This window comes from Heptranchias perlo, chromosome 27 (genome assembly GCF_035084215.1).
Source record: "Heptranchias perlo isolate sHepPer1 chromosome 27, sHepPer1.hap1, whole genome shotgun sequence".
Classification (NCBI taxonomy): Eukaryota; Metazoa; Chordata; class Chondrichthyes; order Hexanchiformes; family Hexanchidae; genus Heptranchias; species Heptranchias perlo.
Window position 1 is genome coordinate 852,707 of NC_090351.1, and position 23,747 is coordinate 876,453.

Genomic DNA, 23,747 nt, shown 5'->3' on the forward strand with positions numbered 1-23,747 from the left:
TAATTAAACAGCACACGACAGAAAACAGTCTACAGAGTCTATTTTAACAGCACACGACAGAAAACAGTCTACAGAGTCTATTTAAACAGCAAACGACAGAAAACAGTCCACAGAGTGTATTTAAACAGCGCACTACAGAAAACAGTCTATGGAGTGTAATTAAACAGCACACGACAGAAAACAGCCTACAGAGTCTATTTAAACAGTGCACGACAGAAAACAGTCTGCAGAGTGTATTTAAGCAGCGCACAACAGAAAACAGTCTACAGAGTCTATTTAAACAGCGCACGACAGGAAACAGTCTACTGAGTGTATTTAAACAGCGCACGACAGAAAACAGTCGACAAAGTCTATTGAAACAGCGCACCACAGAAAACAGTCTACAGAGTGTATTTAAACAGCGCACTACAGAAAACAGTCTACAGAGTGTATTTAAACAGCACACTACAGAAAACAGTCTGCAGAGTGTATTTAATCAGCGCACGACAGAAAACAGTCTGCAGAGTCTATTTAAACAGCGCACGACAGAAAACAGTCTACAGAGTGTAATTAAACAGCGCACAACAGAAAACAGTCTGCAGAGTCTATTTAAACAGCGCACTAGTAAAAACAGTCCACAGAGTGTATTTAAACAGCGCACTACATAAAACAGTCGATAGAGTGTATTTAAACAGCGCACTACAGAAAACAGTCGACAGAGTGTTTTCAGACAGCGCACTACAGAAAACAGTCTACAGAGTCCATTTAAACAGCGCACGACAGGAAACAGTCTACTGAGTGTATTTAAACAGCGCACGACAGAAAACAGTCGACAAAGTCTATTGAAACAGCGCACCACAGAAAACAGTCTACAGAGTGTATTTAAACAGCGCACTACAGAAAACAGTCTGCAGAGTCTATTTAAACAGCGCACGACAGAAAACAGTCTACAGAGTGTAATTAAACAGCGCACAACAGAAAACAGTCTGCAGAGTCTATTTAAACAGCGCACTAGTAAAAACAGTCCACAGAGTGTATTTAAACAGCGCACTACATAAAACAGTCGATAGAGTGTATTTAAACAGCGCACTACAGAAAACAGTCGACAGAGTGTTTTCAGACAGCGCACTACAGAAAACAGTCTACAGAGTCCATTTAAACAGCGCACGACAGAAAACAGTCTACAGAGTGTATTTAAACAGCACACCACAGAAAACAGTCTACAGAGTGTATTTAAACAGCGCACAACAGAAAACAGTCTACAGAGTGTAATTAAACAGCGCACTAGAAAAAACAGTCTACAGAGTATATTTAAACAGCGCACTACAGAAAACAGTCGACAGAGTCTATTTAAACAGCGCACTAGAAAAAACAGTCTACAGAGTCTATTTAAACAGCGCACTACAGAAAACATTCGACACAGTGTATTTAAACAGCACACTGCAGAAAACAGTCGACAGAGTCTATTGAAACAGCACACTGCAGAAAACAGTCTACAGAGTGTATTTAAACAGCGCACGACAGAAAACAGTCTACAGAGTGTATTTAAACAGCGCACGACAGAAAACAGTCGACAGAGTGTATTTAAACAGCACACTGCAGAAAACAGTCGACAGAGTCTATTTAAACAGCACACTACAGAAAACAGTCCACAGAGTCTATTTAAACAGCACACTGCAGAAAACAGTCTACAGAGTCTATTTAAACAGCACACTGCAGAAAACAGTCCACAGAGTCGATTTAAACAGCACACTGCAGAAAACAGTCTACAGAGTCTATTTAAACAGCACACTTTAGAAAACAGTCTAAAGAGTCTAATCAAACAGCACACGACAGAAAAAAGTCTACAGAGTGTATTCAAACAGCGCACTGCAGAAAACAGTCCACAGAGTCTATTTAAACAGCACACAACAGAAAACAGTCTACAGAGTGTATTTAAACAGCGCACTACAGAAAACAGTCTACAGTGTATTTAAACAGCACACGACAGAAAACAGTCTACAGAGTCGATTTAAACAGCACATGGCAGAAAACAGTCCACAGAGTCTATTTCAACAGCGCACTACAGAAAACAGTCCACAGAGTCTATTTCAACAGCACACGACAGAAAACAGTCTACAGAGTCTATTTTAACAGCACACGACAGAAAACAGTCCACAGAGTGCATTTAAACAGCGCACGACAGAAAACAGTCTACAGAGTCAATATTAACAGCACACGACAGAAAACAGTCTACAGAGTGTATTTAAACAGCGCACGACAGAAAACAGTCTGCAGAGTCTATTTAAACAGCAAACGACAGAAAACAGTCCACAGAGTGTATTTAAACAGCGCACTACAGAAAACAGTCTACGGAGTGTAATTAAAGAGCACACGACAGAAAACAGTCTACAGAGTCTATTTTAACAGCACACGACAGAAAACAGTCTACAGAGTCTATTTAAACAGCAAACGACAGAAAACAGTCCACAGAGTGTATTTAAACAGCGCACTACAGAAAACAGTCTATGGAGTGTAATTAAACAGCACACGACAGAATACAGCCTACAGAGTCTATTTAAACAGCGCACGACAGAAAACAGTCTGCAGAGTGTATTTAAGCAGCGCACAACAGAAAACAGTCTACAGAGTCTATTTAAACAGCGCACGACAGGAAACAGTCTACTGAGTGCATTTAAACAGCGCACGACAGAAAACAGTCGACAAAGTCTATTGAAACAGCGCACCACAGAAAACAGTCTACAGAGTGTATTTAAACAGCGCACTACAGAAAACAGTCTACAGAGTGTATTTAAACAGCACACCACAGAAAACAGTCTGCAGAGTGTATTTAATCAGCGCACGACAGAAAACAGTCTGCAGAGTCTATTTAAACAGCGCACGACAGAAAACAGTCTACCGAGTGTAATTAAACAGCGCACAACAGAAAACAGTCTGCAGAGTCTATTTAAACAGCGCACGAGTAAAAACAGTCCACAGAGTGTATTTAAACAGCGCACTACATAAAACAGTCGATAGAGTGTATTTAAACAGCGCACTACAGAAAACAGTCGACAGAGTGTTTTCAGACAGCGCACTACAGAAAACAGTCTACAGAGTCTATTTAAACAGCGCACGACAGAAAACAGTCTGCAGAGTCTATTTAAACAGCGCACGACAGAAAACAGTCTACAGAGTCTATTTAAACAGCGCACGACAGAAAACAGTCCACAGAGTCTATTTAAACAGCACACTACAGAAAACAGTCGACAGAGTGTATTTAAACAGCGCACTACAGAAAACAGTCGACAGAGTGTTTTCAGACAGCGCACTACAGAAAACAGTCTACAGAGTCTATTTAAACAGCGCACGACAGAAAACAGTCCACAGAGTCTATTTAAACAGCACACTACAGAAAACAGTTGACAGAGTGAATTTAAACAGCATACTACAGAAAACAGTCGACAGAGTTTATTTAAACAGCACACGACAGAAAATAGTCTGCAGAGTCTATGTAAACAGCGCACTACAGAAAACAGTCCACAGACTATTTAAACAGCGCACGACAGAAAACAGTCTACAGAGTGTATGTAAACAGCACACTACAGAAAACAGTCTACAGAGTGTATTTAAACAGCACACTACAGAAAACAGTCTACAGAGTGTATTTAAACAGCACACTACAGAAAACAGTCTACAGAGTGTATTTAAATAGCACACCACAGAAAACAGTCTACAGAGTCTATTTGAACAGCGCACTACAGAAAACAGTCGACAGAGTCTATTTAAACAGCGCACTACAGAAAACAGTCCACAGAGTCTATTTAAAAAGCGCACTACAGAAAACCGTCTACAGAGTCTATCTAAACAGCACACTACAGAAAACAGTCTGCAGAGTGTATTTAAACAGCACACTGCAGAAAACAGTCTACAGAGTGCATTTAAACAGCGCACGACAGAAAACATTCCACAGAGTGTATTTAAACAGCGCACTACAGAAAACAGTCCACAGAGTCTATTTAAACAGCGCACGACAGAAAACAGTCTACGGAGTGTAATTAAACAGCGCACAACAGAAAACAGTCTACGGAGTGTATTTAAACAGCGCACGACAGAAAACAATCGACAGAGTCTATTGAAACAGCGCACTGCAGAAAACAGTCTACAGAATGTATTTAAACAGCGCACGACAGAAAACAGTTGACAGAGTCTATATAAACAGCACACTGCAGAAAACAGTCTACAGAGTCTATTTAAACAGCACACTGCAGAAAACAGTCCACAGAGTCTATTTAAACAGCGCACTAGAAAAAACAGTCTACAGAGTCTATTTAAACAGCGCACTACAGAAAACAGTCGACACAGTGTATTTAAACAGCACACTGCAGAAAACAGTCGACAGAGTCTATATAAACAGCACACTACAGAAAACAGTCCACAGAGTCTATTCAAACAGCGCACTGCAGAAAACAGTCCACAGAGTCTATTTAAACAGCACACAACAGAAAACAGTCTACAGAGTGTATTTAAACAGCGCACTACAGAAAACAGTCTACAGAGTGTATTTAAACAGCGCACGACAGAAAACAGTCTACAGAGTGTATTTAAACAGCGCACGACAGTAAACAGTTGACAGAGTCTATTGAAACAGCGCACCACAGAAAACAGTCTACAGCGTGTATTTAAACAGCGCACGACAGAAAACAGTCTACAGAGTGTATTTAAACAGCACACCACAGAAAACAGTCGACAGAGTGTATTTAAACAGCGCACAACAGAAAACAGTCTACAGAGTGTAATTAAACAGCGCACTAGAAAAAACAGTCTACAGAGTCTATTTAAACAGCGCACTACAGAAAACAGTCGACAGAGTCTATTTAAACAGCGCACTAGAAAAAACAGTCTACAGAGTCTATTTAAACAGCGCACTACAGAAAACAGTCGACACAGTGTATTTAAACAGCACACTGCAGAAAACAGTCGACAGAGTCTAATGAAACAGCACACTGCAGAAAACAGTCTACAGAGTGTATTTAAACAGCGCACGACAGAAAACAGTTGACAGAGTCTATTTAAACAGGGCACTGCAGAAAACAGTCTACAGAGTGTATTTAAACAGCGCACGACAGAAAACAGTCTACAGAGTGTATTTAAACAGCGCACGGCAGAAAACAGTCGACAGAGTGTATTTAAACAGCACACTGCAGAAAACAGTCTACAGAGTCTATTTAAACAGCACACTGTAGAAAACAGTCCACAGAGTCTATTTAAACAGCGCACTAGAAAAAACAGTCCACAGAGTCTATTTAAACAGCGCACTACAGAAAACAGTCGACACAGTGTATTTAAACAGCACACTGCAGAAAACAGTCGACAGAGTCTATTTAAACAGCACACTACAGAAAACAGTCCACAGAGTCTATTTAAACAGCACACTGCAGAAAACAGTCTACAGAGTCTATTTAAACAGCACACTGCAGAAAACAGTCCACAGAGTCGATTTAAACAGCACACTGCAGAAAACAGTCCACAGAGTCTATTTAAACAGCACACTTTAGAAAACAGTCTAAAGAGTCTAATCAAACAGCACACGACAGAAAAAAGTCTACAGAGTGTATTCAAACAGCGCACTGCAGAAAACAGTCCACAGAGTCTATTTAAACAGCACACAACAGAAAACAGTCTGCAGAGTGTATTTAAACAGCGCACTACAGAAAACAGTCTACAGTGTATTTAAACAGCACACGACAGAAAACAGTCTACAGAGTCGATTTAAACAGCACATGGCAGAAAACAGTCCACAGAGTCTATTTCAACAGCACACGACAGAAAACAGTCCACAGAGTCTATTTTAACAGCACACGACAGAAAACATTCCACAGAGTGCATTTAAACAGCGCACGACAGAAAACAGTCCACAGAGTCAATATTAACAGCACACGACAGAAAACAGTCTACAGAGTGTATTTAAACAGCGCACGACAGAAAACAGTCTACGGAGTGTAATTAAACAGCACACGACAGAAAACAGTCTACAGAGTCTATTTTAACAGCACACGACAGAAAACAATCTACAGAGTCTATTCAAACAGCAAACGACAGAAAACAGTCCACAGAGTGTATTTAAACAGCGCACTACAGAAAACAGTCTATGGAGTGTAATTAAACAGCACACGACAGAAAACAGCCTACAGAGTCTATTTAAACAGCGCACGACAGAAAACAGTCTGCAGTTTGTATTTAAGCAGCGCACAACAGAAAACAGTCTACAGAGTCTATTTAAACAGCGCACGACAGAAAACAGTCTACTGAGTGTATTTAAACAGCGCACGACAGAAAACAGTCGAAAAGTCTATTGAAACAGCGCACTACTGAAAAGAGTCTACAGAGTGTATTTAAACAGCGCACGACAGAAAACAGTCAAAAGAGTGTAATTAAACATCGCACAACAGAAAACAGTCTGCAGAGTCTATTTAAACAGCGCACTAGAAAAAACAGTCCACAGAGTGTATTTAAACAGCTCACTACATAAAACAGTCGATAGAGTGTTTTCAGACAGCGCACTACAGAAAACAGTCTACAGAGTCTATTTAAACAGCGCACGACAGAAAACAGTCGACAGAGTGTTTTCAGACAGCGCACTACAGAAAACAGTCTACAGAGTCTATTTAAACAGCGCACGACAGAAAACAGTCTACAGAGTCTATTTAAACAGCGCACGACAGAAAACAGTCTACAGAGTCTATTTAAACAGCGCACGACAGAAAACAGTCCACAGAGTCTATTTAAACAGCACACTACAGAAAACAGTTGACAGAGTGAATTTAAACAGCATACTACAGAAAACAGTCGACAGAGTTTATTTAAACAGCACACGACAGAAAACAGTCTGCAGAGTCGATGGAAACAGCGCACTACAGAAAACAGTCCACAGACTATTTAAACAGCGCACGACAGAAAACAGTCTACAGAGTGTATTTAAACAGCACACTACAGAAAACAGTCTACAGAGTGTATTTAAACAGCACACTACAGAAAACAGTCTACAGAGTGTATTGAAACAGCACACTACAGAAAACAGTCTACAGAGTGTATTTAAATAGCACACCACAGAAAACAGTCTACAGAGTCTATTTGAACAGCGCACTACAGAAAACAGTCGACAGAGTCTATTTAAACAGCGCACTACAGAAAACAGTCTACAGAGTCTATTTAAAAAGCGCACGACAGAAAACAGTCTACAGAGTCTATCTAAACAGCACACTACAGAAAACAGTCTGCAGAGTGTATTTAAACAGCACACTACAGAAAACAGTCTGCAGAGTGCATTTAAACAGCGCACGACAGAAAACATTCCACAGAGTGTATTTAAACAGCGCACGACAGAAAACAGTCGACAGAGTCTATTGAAACAGCGCACTGCAGAAAACAGTCTACAGAATGTATTTAAACAGCGCACGACAGAAAACAGTTGACAGAGTCTATATAAACAGCACACTGCAGAAAACAGTCTACAGAGTCTATTTAAACAGCACACTGCAGAAAACAGTCCACAGAGTCTATTTAAACAGCGCACTAGAAAAAACAGTCTACAGAGTCTATTTAAACAGCGCACTACAGAAAACAGTCGACACGGTGTATTTAAACAGCACACTGCAGAAAACAGTCGACAGAGTCTATTTAAACAGCACACTACAGAAAACAGTCCACAGAGTCTATTCAAACAGCGCACTGCAGAAAACAGTCCACAGAGTCTATTTAAACAGCACACAACAGAAAACAGTCTACAGAGTGTGTTTAAACAGCGCACTACAGAAAACAGTCTACAGTATATTTAAACAGCACACGACAGAAAACAGTCTACAGAGTCGATTTAAACAGCACATGGCAGAAAACAGTCCACAGAGTCTATTTCAACAGCACACGACAGAAAACAGTCTACAGAGTCTATTTTAACAGCACACGACAGAAAACAGTCCACAGAGTGCATTTAAACAGCGCACGACAGAAAACAGTCTACAGAGTCAATATTAACAGCATACGACAGAAAACAGTCTACAGAGTGTATTTAAACAGCGCACGACAGAAAACAGTCTGCAGAGTCTATTTAAACAGCAAACGACAGAAAACAGTGCACAGAGTGTATTTAAACAGCGCACTACAGAAAACAGTCTACAGAGTCTATTTTAACAGCACACGACAGAAAACAGTCTACAGAGTCTATTTAAACAGCAAACGACAGAAAACAGTCCACAGAGTGTATTTAAACAGCGCACTACAGAAAACAGTCTATGGAGTGTAATTAAACAGCACACGACAGAAAACAGTCTACAGAGTCCATTTAAACAGCGCACGACAGAAAACAGTCTGCAGAGTCTATTTAAACAGCAAACGACAGAAAACAGTCCACAGAGTGTATTTAAACAGCGCACTACAGAAAACAGTCCACGGAGTGTAATTAAACAGCACACGACAGAAAACAGTCTCCAGAGTCTATTTAAACAGCGCACGACAGAAAACAGTCTGCAGAGTCTATTTAAACCGCGCACTGCAGAAAACAGTCTACAGAGTGTATTTAAACAACACACTACAGAAAACAGTTGACAGAGTGTATTTGAACAGCGCACTACAGAAAACAGTCTACGGAGTGTATTTAAACAGCGCACGACAGAAAACAGTCTACAGAGTGTATTTAAACAGCGCACTACAGAAAACAGTCTACGGAGTGTATTTAAACAGCACACTGCAGAAAACAGTCTACAGAGTCTATTTAAACAGCACACTGCAGAAAACAGTCCACAGAGTCTATTTAAACAGCGCACTAGAAAAAACAGTCGACAGAGTCTATTTAAACAGCGCACTACAGAAAACAGTCGACACAGTGTATTTAAACAGCACACTGCAGAAAACAGTCCACAGAGTCTATTTAAACAGCACACGACAGAAAACAGTCCACAGAGTCTATTTAAACAGCACACTGCAGAAAACAGTCTACAGAGTCTATTTAAACAGCACACTGCAGAAAACAGTCCACAGAGTCGATTTAAACAGCACACTGCAGAAAACAGTCTACAGAGTCTATTTAAACAGCGCACTACAGAAAACAGTCTAAAGAGTCTAATTAAACAGCACACGACAGAAAAAAGTCTACAGAGTGTATTCAAACAGCGCACTGCAGAAAACAGTCCACAGAGTCTATTTAAACAGCACACAACAGAAAACAGTCTACAGAGTGTATTTAAACAGCGCACTACAGAAAACAGTCTACAGTGTATTTAAACAGCACACGACAGAAAACAGTCTACAGAGTCGATTTAAACAGCGCACGACAGAAAACAGTCTACAGAGTCTATTTAAACAGCGCACGACAGAAAACAGTCCACAGAGTCTATTTAAACAGCACACGACAGAAAACAGTCGACAGAGTGTATTTAAACAGCGCACTACAGAAAACAGTCGACAGAGTGTTTTCAGACAGCGCACTACAGAAAACAGTCTACAGAGTCTATTTAAACAGCGCACGACAGAAAACAGTCCACAGAGTCTATTTAAACAGCGCACGACAGAAAACAGTCTACAGAGTCTATTTAAACAGCGCACGACAGAAAACAGTCCACAGAGTCTATTTAAACAGCACACTACAGAAAACAGTTGACAGAGTGAATTTAAACAGCATACTACAGAAAACAGTCGACAGAGTTTATTTAAACAGCACACGACAGAAAACAGTCTGCAGAGTCTATGTAAACAGCGCACTACAGAAAACAGTCCACAGACTATTTAAACAGCGCACGACAGAAAACAGTCCACAGAGTGTATTTAAACAGCACACGACAGAAAACAGTCCACAGAGTGTATTTAAACAGCACACTACAGAAAACAGTCCACAGAGTGTATTTAAACAGCACACGACAGAAAACAGTCTACAGAGTGTATTTAAATAGCACACCACAGAAAACAGTCTACAGAGTCTATTTGACAGCGCACTACAGAAAACAGTCGACAGAGTCTATTTAAACAGCGCACTACAGAAAACAGTCTACAGAGTCTATTTAAAAAGCGCACTACAGAAAACAGTCTACAGAGTCTATCTAAACAGCACACTACAGAAAACAGTCTGCAGAGTGTATTTAAACAGCACACTACAGAAAACAGTCTACAGAGTGCATTTAAACAGCGCACGACAGAAAACATTCCACAGAGTGTATTTAAACAGCGCACTACAGAAAACAGTCCACAGAGTCTATTTAAACAGCGCACGACAGAAAACAGTCTACGGAGTGTAATTAAACAGCGCACAACAGAAAACAGTCTACGGAGTGTATTTAAACAGCGCACGACAGAAAACAATCGACAGAGTCTATTGAAACAGCGCACTGCAGAAAACAGTCTACAGAATGTATTTAAACAGCGCACGACAGAAAACAGTTGACAGAGTCTATATAAACAGCACACTGCAGAAAACAGTCCACAGAGTCTATTTAAACAGCACACTGCAGAAAACAGTCCACAGAGTCTATTTAAACAGCGCACTAGAAAAAACAGTCTACAGAGTCTATTTAAACCGCGCACTACAGAAAACAGTCGACACAGTGTATTTAAACAGCACACTGCAGAAAACAGTCGACAGAGTCTGTTCAAACAGCACACTACAGAAAACAGTCCACAGAGTCTATTCAAACAGCGCACTGCAGAAAACAGTCCACAGAGTCTATTTAAACAGCACACAACAGAAAACAGTCTACAGAGTGTATTTAAACAGCGCACTACAGAAAACAGTCTACAGTGTATTTAAACAGCACACGACAGAAAACAGTCTACAGAGTCGATTTAAACAGCACATGGCAGAAAACAGTCCACAGAGTCTATTTCAACAGCACACGACAGAAAACAGTCTACAGAGTCTATTTTAACAGCACACGACAGAAAACAGTCCACAGAGTGCATTTAAACAGCGCACGACAGAAAACAGTCTACAGAGTCAATATTAACAGCATACGACAGAAAACAGTCCACAGAGTGTATTTAAACAGCGCACGACAGAAAACAGTCTGCAGAGTCTATTTAAACAGCAAACGACAGAAAACAGTCCACAGAGTGCATTTAAACAGCGCAGGACAGAAAACAGTCTACAGAGTCAATATTAACAGCATACGACAGAAAACAGTCTACAGAGTGTATTTAAACAGCGCACGACAGAAAACAGTCTGCAGAGTCTATTTAAACAGCAAACGACAGAAAACAGTCCACAGAGTGTATTTAAACAGCGCACTACAGAAAACAGTCTACGGAGTGTAATTAAACAGCACACGACAGAAAACAGTCTACAGAGTCTATTTTAACAGCACACGACAGAAAACAGTCTCCAGAGTCTATTTAAACAGCAAACGACAGAAAACAGTCCACAGAGTGTATTTAAACAGCGCACTACAGAAAACAGTCTATGGAGTGTAATTAAACAGCACACGACAGAAAACAGTCTACAGAGTCGATTTAAACAGCGCACGACAGAAAACAGTCTGCAGAGTCTATTTAAACAGCAAACGACAGAAAACAGTCCACAGAGTGTATTTAAACAGCGCACTACAGAAAACAGTCCACGGAGTGTAATTAAACAGCACACGACAGAAAACAGTCTACAGAGTCTATTTAAACAGCGCACGACAGAAAACAGTCTACAGAGTCAATATTAACAGCATACGACAGAAAACAGTCTACAGAGTGTATTTAAACAGCGCACGACAGAAAACAGTCTGCAGAGTCTATTTAAACAGCAAACGACAGAAAACAGTCCACAGAGTGTAATTAAACAGCACACGACAGAAAACAGTCTACAGAGTCTATTTAAACAGCGCACGACAGAAAACAGTCTGCAGAGTCTATTTAAACAGCAAACGACAGAAAACAGTCCACAGAGTGTATTTAAACAGCGCACTACAGAAAACAGTCCACGGAGTGTAATTAAACAGCACACGACAGAAAACAGTCTCCAGAGTCTATTTCAACAGCGCACGACAGAAAACAGTCTGCAGAGTCTATTTAAACCGCGCACTGCAGAAAACAGTCTACAGAGTGTATTTAAACAACACACTACAGAAAACAGTCTACAGAGTGTATTTAAACAGCGCACTACAGAAAACAGTCTACGGAGTGTATTTAAACAGCACACTGCAGAAAACAGTCTACAGAGTCTATTTAAACAGCACACTGCAGAAAACAGTCCACAGAGTCTATTTAAACAGCGCACTAGAAAAAACAGTCGACAGAGTCTATTTAAACAGCGCACTACAGAAAACAGTCGACACAGTGTATTTAAACAGCACACTGCAGAAAACAGTCCACAGAGTCTATTTAAACAGCACACGACAGAAAACAGTCCACAGAGTCTATTTAAACAGCACACTGCAGAAAACAGTCTACAGAGTCTATTTAAACAGCACACTGCAGAAAACAGTCCACAGAGTCGATTTAAACAGCACACTGCAGAAAACAGTCTACAGAGTCTATTTAAACAGCGCACTACAGAAAACAGTCTAAAGAGTCTAATTAAACAGCACACGACAGAAAAAAGTCTACAGAGTGTATTCAAACAGCGCACTGCAGAAAACAGTCCACAGAGTCTATTTAAACAGCACACAACAGAAAACAGTCTACAGAGTGTATTTAAACAGCGCACTACAGAAAACAGTCTACAGTGTATTTAAACAGCACACGACAGAAAACAGTCTACAGAGTCGATTTAAACAGCGCACGACAGAAAACAGTCTACAGAGTCTATTTAAACAGCGCACGACAGAAAACAGTCCACAGAGTCTATTTAAACAGCACACGACAGAAAACAGTCGACAGAGTGTATTTAAACAGCGCACTACAGAAAACAGTCGACAGAGTGTTTTCAGACAGCGCACTACAGAAAACAGTCTGCAGAGTCTATTTAAACAGCGCACGACAGAAAACAGTCCACAGAGTCTATTTAAACAGCGCACGACAGAAAACAGTCTACAGAGTCTATTTAAACAGCGCACGACAGAAAACAGTCCACAGAGTCTATTTTAACAGCACACTACAGAAAACAGTTGACAGAGTGAATTTAAACAGCATACTACAGAAAACAGTCGACAGAGTTTATTTAAACAGCACACGACAGAAAACAGTCTACAGAGTGTATTTAAATAGCACACCACAGAAAACAGTCTACAGAGTCTATTTGACAGCGCACTACAGAAAACAGTCGACAGAGTCTATTTAAACAGCGCACTACAGAAAACAGTCTACAGAGTCTATTTAAAAAGCGCACTACAGAAAACAGTCTGCAGAGTCTATCTAAACAGCACACTACAGAAAACAGTCTGCAGAGTGTATTTAAACAGCACACTACAGAAAACAGTCTACAGAGTGCATTTAAACAGCGCACGACAGAAAACATTCCACAGAGTGTATTTAAACAGCGCACTACAGAAAACAGTCCACAGAGTCTATTTAAACAGCGCACGACAGAAAACAGTCTACGGAGTGTAATTAAACAGCGCACAACAGAAAACAGTCTACGGAGTGTATTTAAACAGCGCACGACAGAAAACAATCGACAGAGTCTATTGAAACAGCGCACTGCAGAAAACAGTCTACAGAATGTATTTAAACAGCGCACGACAGAAAACAGTTGACAGAGTCTATATAAACAGCACACTGCAGAAAACAGTCCACAGAGTCTATTTAAACAGCACACTGCAGAAAACAGTCCACAGAGTCTATTTAAACAGCGCACTAGAAAAAACAGTCTACAGAGTCTATTTAAACAGCGCACTACAGAAAACAGTCGACACAGTGTATTTAAACAGCACACTGCAGAAAACAGTCGACAGAGTCTGTTCAAACAGCACACTACAGAAAACAGTCCACAGAGTCTATTCAAACAGCGCACTGCAGAAAACAGTCCACAGAGTCTATTTAAACAGCACACAACAGAAAACAGTCTACAGAGTGTATTTAAACAGCGCACTACAGAAAACAGTCTACAGTGTATTTAAACAGCACACGACAGAAAACAGTCTACAGAGTCGATTTAAACAGCACATGGCAGAAAACAGTCCACAGAGTCTATTTCAACAGCACACGACAGAAAACAGTCTACAGAGTCTATTTTAACAGCACACGACAGAAAACAGTCCACAGAGTGCATTTAAACAGCGCACGACAGAAAACAGTCTACAGAGTCAATATTAACAGCATACGACAGAAAACAGTCCACAGAGTGTATTTAAACAGCGCACGACAGAAAACAGTCTGCAGAGTCTATTTAAACAGCAAACGACAGAAAACAGTCCACAGAGTGCATTTAAACAGCGCAGGACAGAAAACAGTCTACAGAGTCAATATTAACAGCATACGACAGAAAACAGTCTACAGAGTGTATTTAAACAGCGCACGACAGAAAACAGTCTGCAGAGTCTATTTAAACAGCAAACGACAGAAAACAGTCCACAGAGTGTATTTAAACAGCGCACTACAGAAAACAGTCTACGGAGTGTAATTAAACAGCACACGACAGAAAACAGTCTACAGAGTCTATTTTAACAGCACACGACAGAAAACAGTCTCCAGAGTCTATTTAAACAGCAAACGACAGAAAACAGTCCACAGAGTGTATTTAAACAGCGCACTACAGAAAACAGTCTATGGAGTGTAATTAAACAGCACACGACAGAAAACAGTCTACAGAGTCTATTTAAACAGCGCACGACAGAAAACAGTCTGCAGAGTCTATTTAAACAGCAAACGACAGAAAACAGTCCACAGAGTGTATTTAAACAGCGCACTACAGAAAACAGTCCACGGAGTGTAATTAAACAGCACACGACAGAAAACAGTCTACAGAGTCTATTTAAACAGCGCACGACAGAAAACAGTCTGCAGAGTCTATTTAAACCGCGCACTGCAGAAAACAGTCCACAGAGTGTATTTAAACAACACACTACAGAAAACAGTTGACAGAGTGTATTTGAACAGCGCACTACAGAAAACAGTCCACGGAGTGTATTTAAACAGCGCACGACAGAAAACAGTCTACAGAGTCTATTTAAACAGCACACTGCAGAAAACAGTCCACAGAGTCTATTTAAACAGCGCACTAGAAAAAACAGTCTACAGAGTCTATTTAAACAGCGCACTACAGAAAACAGTCGACACAGTGTATTTAAACAGCACACTGCAGAAAACAGTCGACAGAGTCTATTTAAACAGCACACTACAGAAAACAGTCCACAGAGTCTATTTAAACAGCACACTGCAGAAAACAGTCTACAGAGTCTGATTAAACAGCACACTTTAGAAAACAGTCTAAAGAGTCTAATCAAACAGCACACGACAGAAAAAAGTCCACAGAGTGTATTCAAACAGCGCACTGCAGAAAACAGTCCACAGAGTCTATTTAAACAGCACACAACAGAAAACAGTCTACAGAGTGTATTTAAACAGCGCACTACAGAAAACAGTCTACAGTGTATTTAAACAGCACACGACAGAAAACAGTCTACAGAGTCGATTTAAACAGCGCACGACAGAAAACAGTCTACAGAGTCTATTTAAACAGCGCACGACAGAAAACAGTCCACAGAGTCTATTTAAACAGCACACTGCAGAAAACAGTCGACAGAGTGTATTTAAACAGCGCACTACAGAAAACAGTCGACAGAGTGTTTTCAGACAGCGCACTACAGAAAACAGTCTACAGAGTCTATTTAAACAGCGCACGACAGAAAACAGTCTACAGAGTCTATTTAAACAGCGCACGACAGAAAACAGTCTACAGAGTCTATTTAAACAGCGCACGACAGAAAACAGTCCACAGAGTCTATTTAAACAGCACACTACAGAAAACAGTTGACAGAGTGAATTTAAACTGCATACGACAGAAAACAGTCGACAGAGTTTATTTAAACAGCACACGACAGAAAACAGTCTGCAGAGTCTATGTAAACAGCGCACTACAGAAAACAGTCCACAGACTATTTAAACAGCGCACGACAGAAAACAGTCCACAGAGTGTATTTAAACAGCACACTACAGAAAACAGTCTACAGAGTGTATTTAAACAGCACACTACAGAAAACAGTCTACAGAGTGTATTTAAACAGCACACTACAGAAAACAGTCTACAGAGTGTATTTAAATAGCACACCACAGAAAACAGTCTACAGAGTCTATTTGACAGCGCACTACAGAAAACAGTCGACAGAGTCTATTTAAACAGCGCACTACAGAAAACAGTCTACAGAGTCTATTTAAAAAGCGCACTACAGAAAACAGTCTACAGAGTCTATCTAAACAGCACACTACAGAAAACAGTCTGCAGAGTGTATTTAAACAGCACACTACAGAAAACAGTCTACAGAGTGCATTTAAACAGCGCACGACAGAAAACATTCCACAGAGTGTATTTAAACAGCGCACTACAGAAAACAGTCCACAGAGTCTATTTAAACAGCGCACGACAGAAAACAGTCTACGGAGTGTAATTAAACAGCGCACAACAGAAAACAGTCTACGGAGTGTATTTAAACAGCGCACGACAGAAAACAGTCGACAGAGTCTATTGAAACAGCGCACTGCAGAAAACAGTCTACAGAATGTATTTAAACAGCGCACGACAGAAAACAGTTGACAGAGTCTATATAAACAGCACACTGCAGAAAACAGTCTACAGAGTCTATTTAAACAGCACACTGCAGAAAACAGTCCACAGAGTCTATTTAAACAGCGCACTAGAAAAAACAGTCTACAGAGTCTATTTAAACAGCGCACTACAGAAAACAGTCGACACAGTGTATTTAAACAGCACACTGCAGAAAACAGTCGACAGAGTCTATTTAAACAGCACACTACAGAAAACAGTCCACAGAGTCTATTCAAACAGCGCACTGCAGAAAACAGTCCACAGAGTCTATTTAAACAGCACACAACAGAAAACAGTCTACAGAGTGTATTTAAACAGCGCACTACAGAAAACAGTCTACAGTGTATTTAAACAGCACACCACAGAAAACAGTCTACAGAGTCGATTTAAACAGCACATGGCAGAAAACAGTCCACAGAGTCTATTTCAACAGCACACGACAGAAAACAGTCTACAGAGTCTATTTTAACAGCACACGACAGAAAACAGTACACAGAGTGCATTTAAACAGCGCACGACAGAAAACAGTCTACAGAGTCAATATTAACAGTGCACGACAGAAAACAGTGTGCAGAGTCTATTTAAACAGCAAACGACAGAAAACAGTCCACAGAGTGTATTTAAACAGCGCACTACAGAAAACAGTCTACGGAGTGTAATTAAACAGCACACGACAGAAAACAGTCTGCAGAGTCTATTTTAACAGCACACGACAGAAAACAGTCCACAGAGTGTACTTAAACAGCGCACTACAGAAAACAGTCGATGGAGTGTAATTAAACAGCACACGACAGAAAACAGCCTACAGAGTCTATTTAAACAGCGCACGACAGAAAACAGTCTGCAGAGTCTATTCAAACAGCAAACGACAGAAAACAGTCCACAGAGTGTATTTAAACAGCGCACTACAGAAAACAGTCCACGGAGTGCAATTAAACAGCACACGACAGGAAACAGTCTACTGAGTCTATTTAAACAGCGCACGACAGAAAACAGTCTGCAGAGTCTTTTTAAACCGCGCACTACAGAAAACAGTCTACAGAGTGTATTTAAACAACACACTACAGAAAACAGTTGACAGAGTGTATTTAAACAGCGCACTACAGAAAACAGTCTACGGAGTGTAATTAAACAGCACACGGCAGAAAACAGTCCACAGAGTGTATTTAAACAGCGCACGACAGAAAACAGTCTACAGAGTGTATTTAAACAGCGCACTACAGAAAACAGTCTACAGAGTGTATTGAAACAGCGCACCACAGAAAACAGTCTACGGAGTGTATTTAAACAGCGCACAACAGAAAACAGTCTACGGAGTGTATTTAAACAGCGCACGACAGAAAACAGTCGACAGTGTCTATTGAAACAGTGCACTGCAGAAAACAGTCTACAGAGTGTATTTAAACCGCGCACGACAGAAAACAGTTGACAGAGTCTATTTAAACAGCGCACTGCAGAAAACAGTCTACAGAGTGTATTTAAACAGCGCACGACAGAAAACAGTCTACTGAGTGTATTTAAACAGCGCACGACAGAAAACAGTCCACAGAGTCTATTGAAACAGCGCACCACAGAAAACAGTCTAAAGAGTGTATTTAAACAGCGCACTACAGAAAACAGTCTCCAGAGTGTATTTAAACAGCACACCACAGAAAACAGTCTGCAGAGTGCATTTAAGCAGCGCACAACAGAAAACAGTCTACAGAGTGTAATTAAACAGCGCACTAGAAAAAACAGTCTACAGAGTCTATTTAAACAGCGCACTGCAGAAAACAGTCGACAGAGTCTATTTAAACAGCGCACTACAGAAAACAGTCGACACAGTGTATTTAAACAGCACACTGCAGAAAACAGTCGGCAGAGTGTATTTAAACAGCGCACCACAGAAAACAGTCCACAGAGTGTATTTAAACAGCACACTACAGTAAACAGTCCACAGAGTCCATTTAAACAGCAGACGACAGAAAACAGTCTACAGAGTGTATTTAAACAGCACACCACAGAAAACAGTTGACAGAGTCTATTTAAACAGCGCACGACAGAAAACAGTCTACAGAGTGTATTTAAAGAGCGCACGACAGAAAACAGTCTGCAGAGTCTATTTAAACAGCGCACGACAGAAAACAGTCTACAGAGTGTATTTAAACAGCGCACTGCAGAAAACAGTTGACAGAGTCTATTGAAACAGCGCACGACAGAAAACAGTCTGCAGAGTCTATTTAAACAGCGCACGACAGAAAACAGTCTGCAGAGTGTAATTAAACAGCGCACAACAGAAAACAGTCTGCAGAGTCTGTTTAAACAGCGCACGAGAAAAAACAGTCCACAGAGTGTATTCAAACAGCGCACTACATAAAACAGTCGATAGAGTGTATTTAAACAGCGCACTACAGAAAACAGTCCACAGAGTCTATTTAAACAGCACACTGCAGAAAACAGTCTACAGAGTCTAATTAAACAGCACACTTTAGAAAACAGTCTAAAGAGTCTAATCAAACAGCACACGACAGAAAAAAGTCCACAGAGTGTATTCAAACAGCGCACTGCAGAAAACAGTCCACAGAGTCTATTTAAACAGCACACAACAGAAAACAGTCTACAGAGTGTATTTAAACAGCGCACTACAGAAAACAGTCTACAGTGTATTTAAACAGCACACGACAGAAAACAGTCTACAGAGTCGATTTAAACAGCGCACGACAGAAAACAGTCTACAGAGTCTATTTAAACAGCGCACGACAGAAAACAGTCCACAGAGTCTATTTAAACAGCACACTGCAGAAAACAGTCGACAGAGTGTATTTAAACAGCGCACTACAGAAAACAGTCGACAGAGTGTTTTCAGACAGCGCACTACAGAAAACAGTCTACAGAGTCTATTTAAACAGCGCACGACAGAAAACAGTCTACAGAGTCTATTTAAACAGCGCACGACAGAAAACAGTCTACAGAGTCTATTTAAACAGCGCACGACAGAAAACAGTCCACAGAGTCTATTTAAACAGCACACTACAGAAAACAGTTGACAGAGTGAATTTAAACAGCATACTACAGAAAACAGTCGACAGAGTTTATTTAAACAGCACACGACAGAAAACAGTCTGCAGAGTCTATGTAAACAGCGCACTACAGAAAACAGTCCACAGACTATTTAAACAGCGCACGACAGAAAACAGTCCACAGAGTGTATTTAAACAGCACACTACAGAAAACAGTCTACAGAGTGTATTTAAACAGCACACTACAGAAAACAGTCTACAGAGTGTATTTAAATAGCACACCACAGAAAACAGTCTACAGAGTCTATTTGACAGCGCACTACAGAAAACAGTCGACAGAGTCTATTTAAACAGCGCACTACAGAAAACAGTCTACAGAGTCTATTTAAAAAGCGCACTACAGAAAACAGTCTACAGAGTCTATCTAAACAGCACACTACAGAAAACAGTCTGCAGAGTGTATTTAAACAGCACACTACAGAAAACAGTCTACAGAGTGCATTTAAACAGCGCACGACAGAAAACATTCCACAGAGTGTATTTAAACAGCGCACTACAGAAAACAGTCCACAGAGTCTATTTAAACAGCGCACGACAGAAAACAGTCTACGGAGTGTAATTAAACAGCGCACAACAGAAAACAGTCTACGGAGTGTATTTAAACAGCGCACGACAGAAAACAGTCGACAGAGTCTATTGAAACAGCGCACTGCAGAAAACAGTCTACAGAATGTATTTAAACAGCGCACGACAGAAAACAGTTGACAGAGTCTATATAAACAGCACACTGCAGAAAACAGTCTACAGAGTCTATTTAAACAGCACACTGCAGAAAACAGTCCACAGAGTCTATTTAAACAGCGCACTAGAAAAAACAGTCTACAGAGTCTATTTAAACAGCGCACTACAGAAAACAGTCGACACAGTGTATTTAAACAGCACACTGCAGAAAACAGTCGACAGAGTCTATTTAAACAGCACACTACAGAAAACAGTCCACAGAGTCTATTCAAACAGCGCACTGCAGAAAACAGTCCACAGAGTCTATTTAAACAGCACACAACAGAAAACAGTCTACAGAGTGTATTTAAACAGCGCACTACAGAAAACAGTCTACAGTGTATTTAAACAGCACACGACAGAAAACAGTCTACAGAGTCGATTTAAACAGCACATGGCAGAAAACAGTCCACAGAGTCTATTTCAACAGCACACGACAGAAAACAGTCTACAGAGTCTATTTTAACAGCACACGACAGAAAACAGTCCACAGAGTGCATTTAAACAGCGCACGACAGAAAACAGTCTACAGAGTCAACATTAACAGCATACGACAGAAAACAGTCTACAGAGTGTATTTAAACAGCGCACGACAGAAAACAGTCTGCAGAGTCTATTTCAACAGCAAACGACAGAAAACAGTCCACAGAGTGTATTTAAACAGCGCACTACAGAAAACAGTCTACGGAGTGTAATTAAACAGCACACGAGAGAAAACAGTCTACAGAGTCTATTTTAACAGCACACGACAGAAAACAGTCTACAGAGTCTATTTAAACAGCAAACGACAGAAAACAGTCCACAGAGTGTATTTAAACAGCGCACTACAGAAAACAGTCTATGGAGTGTAATTAAACAGCACACGACAGAAAACAGTCTACAGAGTCTATTTAAACAGCGCATGACAGAAAACAGTCTGCAGAGTCTATTTAAACAGCAAACGACAGAAAACAGTCCACAGAGTGTATTTAAACAGCGCACTACAGAAAACAGTCCACGGAGTGTAATTAAACAGCACACGACAGAAAACAGTCTACAGAGTCTATTTAAACAGCGCACGACAGAAAACAGTCTGCAGAGTCTATTTAAACCGCGCACTGCAGAAAACAGTCTACAGAGTGTATTTAAACAACACACTACAGAAAACAGTTGACAGAGTGTATTTGAACAGCGCACTACAGAAAACAGTCTACGGAGTGTATTTAAACAGCGCACGACAGAAAACAGTCTACAGAGTGTATTTAAACAGCGCACTACAGAAAACAGTCTACGGAGTGTATTTAAACAGCACACTGCAGAAAACAGTCTACAGAGTCTATTTAAACAGCACACTGCAGAAAACAGTCCACAGAGTCTATTTAAACAGCGCACTAGAAAATACAGTCTACAGAGTCTATTTAAACAGCGCACTACAGAAAACAGTCGACACAGTGTATTTAAACAGCACACTGCAGAAAACAGTCGACAGAGTCTATTTAAACAGCACACTACAGAAAACAGTCCACAGAGTCTGTTTAAACAGCACACTGCAGAAAACAGTCTACAGAGTCTATTTAAACAGCACACTGCAGAAAACAGTCCACAGAGTCGATTTAAACAGCACACTGCAGAAAACAGTCTACAGAGTCTATTTAAACAGCACACTTTAGAAAACAGTCTAAAGAGTCTAATCAAACAGCACACGACAGAAAAAAGTCTACAGAGTGTATTCAAACAGCGCACTGCAGAAAACAGTCCACAGAGTCTATTTAAACAGCACACAACAGAAAACAGTCTACAGAGTGTATTTAAACAGCGCACTACAGAAAACAGTCTACAGTGTATTTAAACAGCACACCACAGAAAACAGTCTACAGAGTCGATTTAAACAGCACATGGCAGAAAACAGTCCACAGAGTCTATTTCAACAGCACACGACAGAAAACAGTCTACAGAGTCTATTTTAACAGCACACGACAGAAAACAGTACACAGAGTGCATTTAAACAGCGCACGACAGAAAACAGTCTACAGAGTCAATATTAACAGCGCACGACAGAAAACAGTGTGCAGAGTCTATTTAAACAGCAAACGACAGAAAACAGTCCACAGAGTGTATTTAAACAGCGCACTACAGAAAACAGTCTACGGAGTGTAATTAAACAGCACACGACAGAAAACAGTCTGCAGAGTCTATTTTAACAGCACACGACAGAAAACAGTCCACAGAGTGTATTTAAACAGCGCACTACAGAAAACAGTCGATGGAGTGTAATTAAACAGCACACGACAGAAAACAGCCTACAGAGTCTATTTAAACAGCGCACGACAGAAAACAGTCTGCAGAGTCTATTCAAACAGCAAACGACAGAAAACAGTCCACAGAGTGTATTTAAACAGCGCACTACAGAAAACAGTCCACGGAGTGTAATTAAACAGCACACGACAGGAAACAGTCTACTGAGTCTATTTAAACAGCGCACGACAGAAAACAGTCTGCAGAGTCTTTTTAAACCGCGCACTACAGAAAACAGTCTACAGAGTGTATTTAAACAACACACTACAGAAAACAGTTGACAGAGTGTATTTAAACAGCGCACTACAGAAAACAGTCTACGGAGTGTAATTAAACAGCACACGGCAGAAAACAGTCCACAGAGTGTATTTAAACAGCGCACGACAGAAAACAGTCTACAGAGTGTATTTAAACAGCGCACTACAGAAAACAGTCTACAGAGTGTATTGAAACAGCGCACCACAGAAAATAGTCTACGGAGTGTATTTAAACAGCGCACAACAGAAAACAGTCTACGGAGTGTATTTAAACAGCGCACGACAGAAAACAGTCGACAGTGTCTATTGAAACAGTGCACTGCAGAAAACAGTCTACAGAGTGTATTTAAACCGCGCACGACAGAAAACAGTTGACAGAGTCTATTTAAACAGCGCACCGCAGAAAACAGTCTACAGAGTGTATTTAAACAGCGCACGACAGAAAACAGTCTACTGAGTGTATTTAAACAGCGCACGACAGAAAACAGTCGACAGAGTCTATTGAAACAGCGCACCACAGAAAACAGTCTACAGAGTGTATTTAAACAGCGCACTACAGAAAACAGTCTACAGAGTGTATTTAAACAGCACACCACAGAAAACAGTCTGCAGAGTGCATTTAAGCAGCGCACAACAGAAAACAGTCTACAGAGTGTAATTAAACAGCGCACTAGAAAAAACAGTCTACAGAGTCTATTTAAACAGCGCACTACAGAAAACAGTCGACAGAGTCTATTTAAACAGCGCACTACAGAAAACAGTCGACACAGTGTATTTAAACAGCACACTGCAGAAAACAGTCGGCAG

At 40.4% G+C, this 23,747-nt stretch overlaps 1 protein-coding gene across 1 annotated transcript in view; it reads right to left on the minus strand.

Moving 5' to 3' along the window:
- The window catches only part of LOC137344317 (FYVE, RhoGEF and PH domain-containing protein 2-like), a 590,021-nt gene that overhangs the window by 477,356 nt on the left and 88,918 nt on the right, over positions 1-23,747 (minus strand). The window lies entirely within an intron of this gene.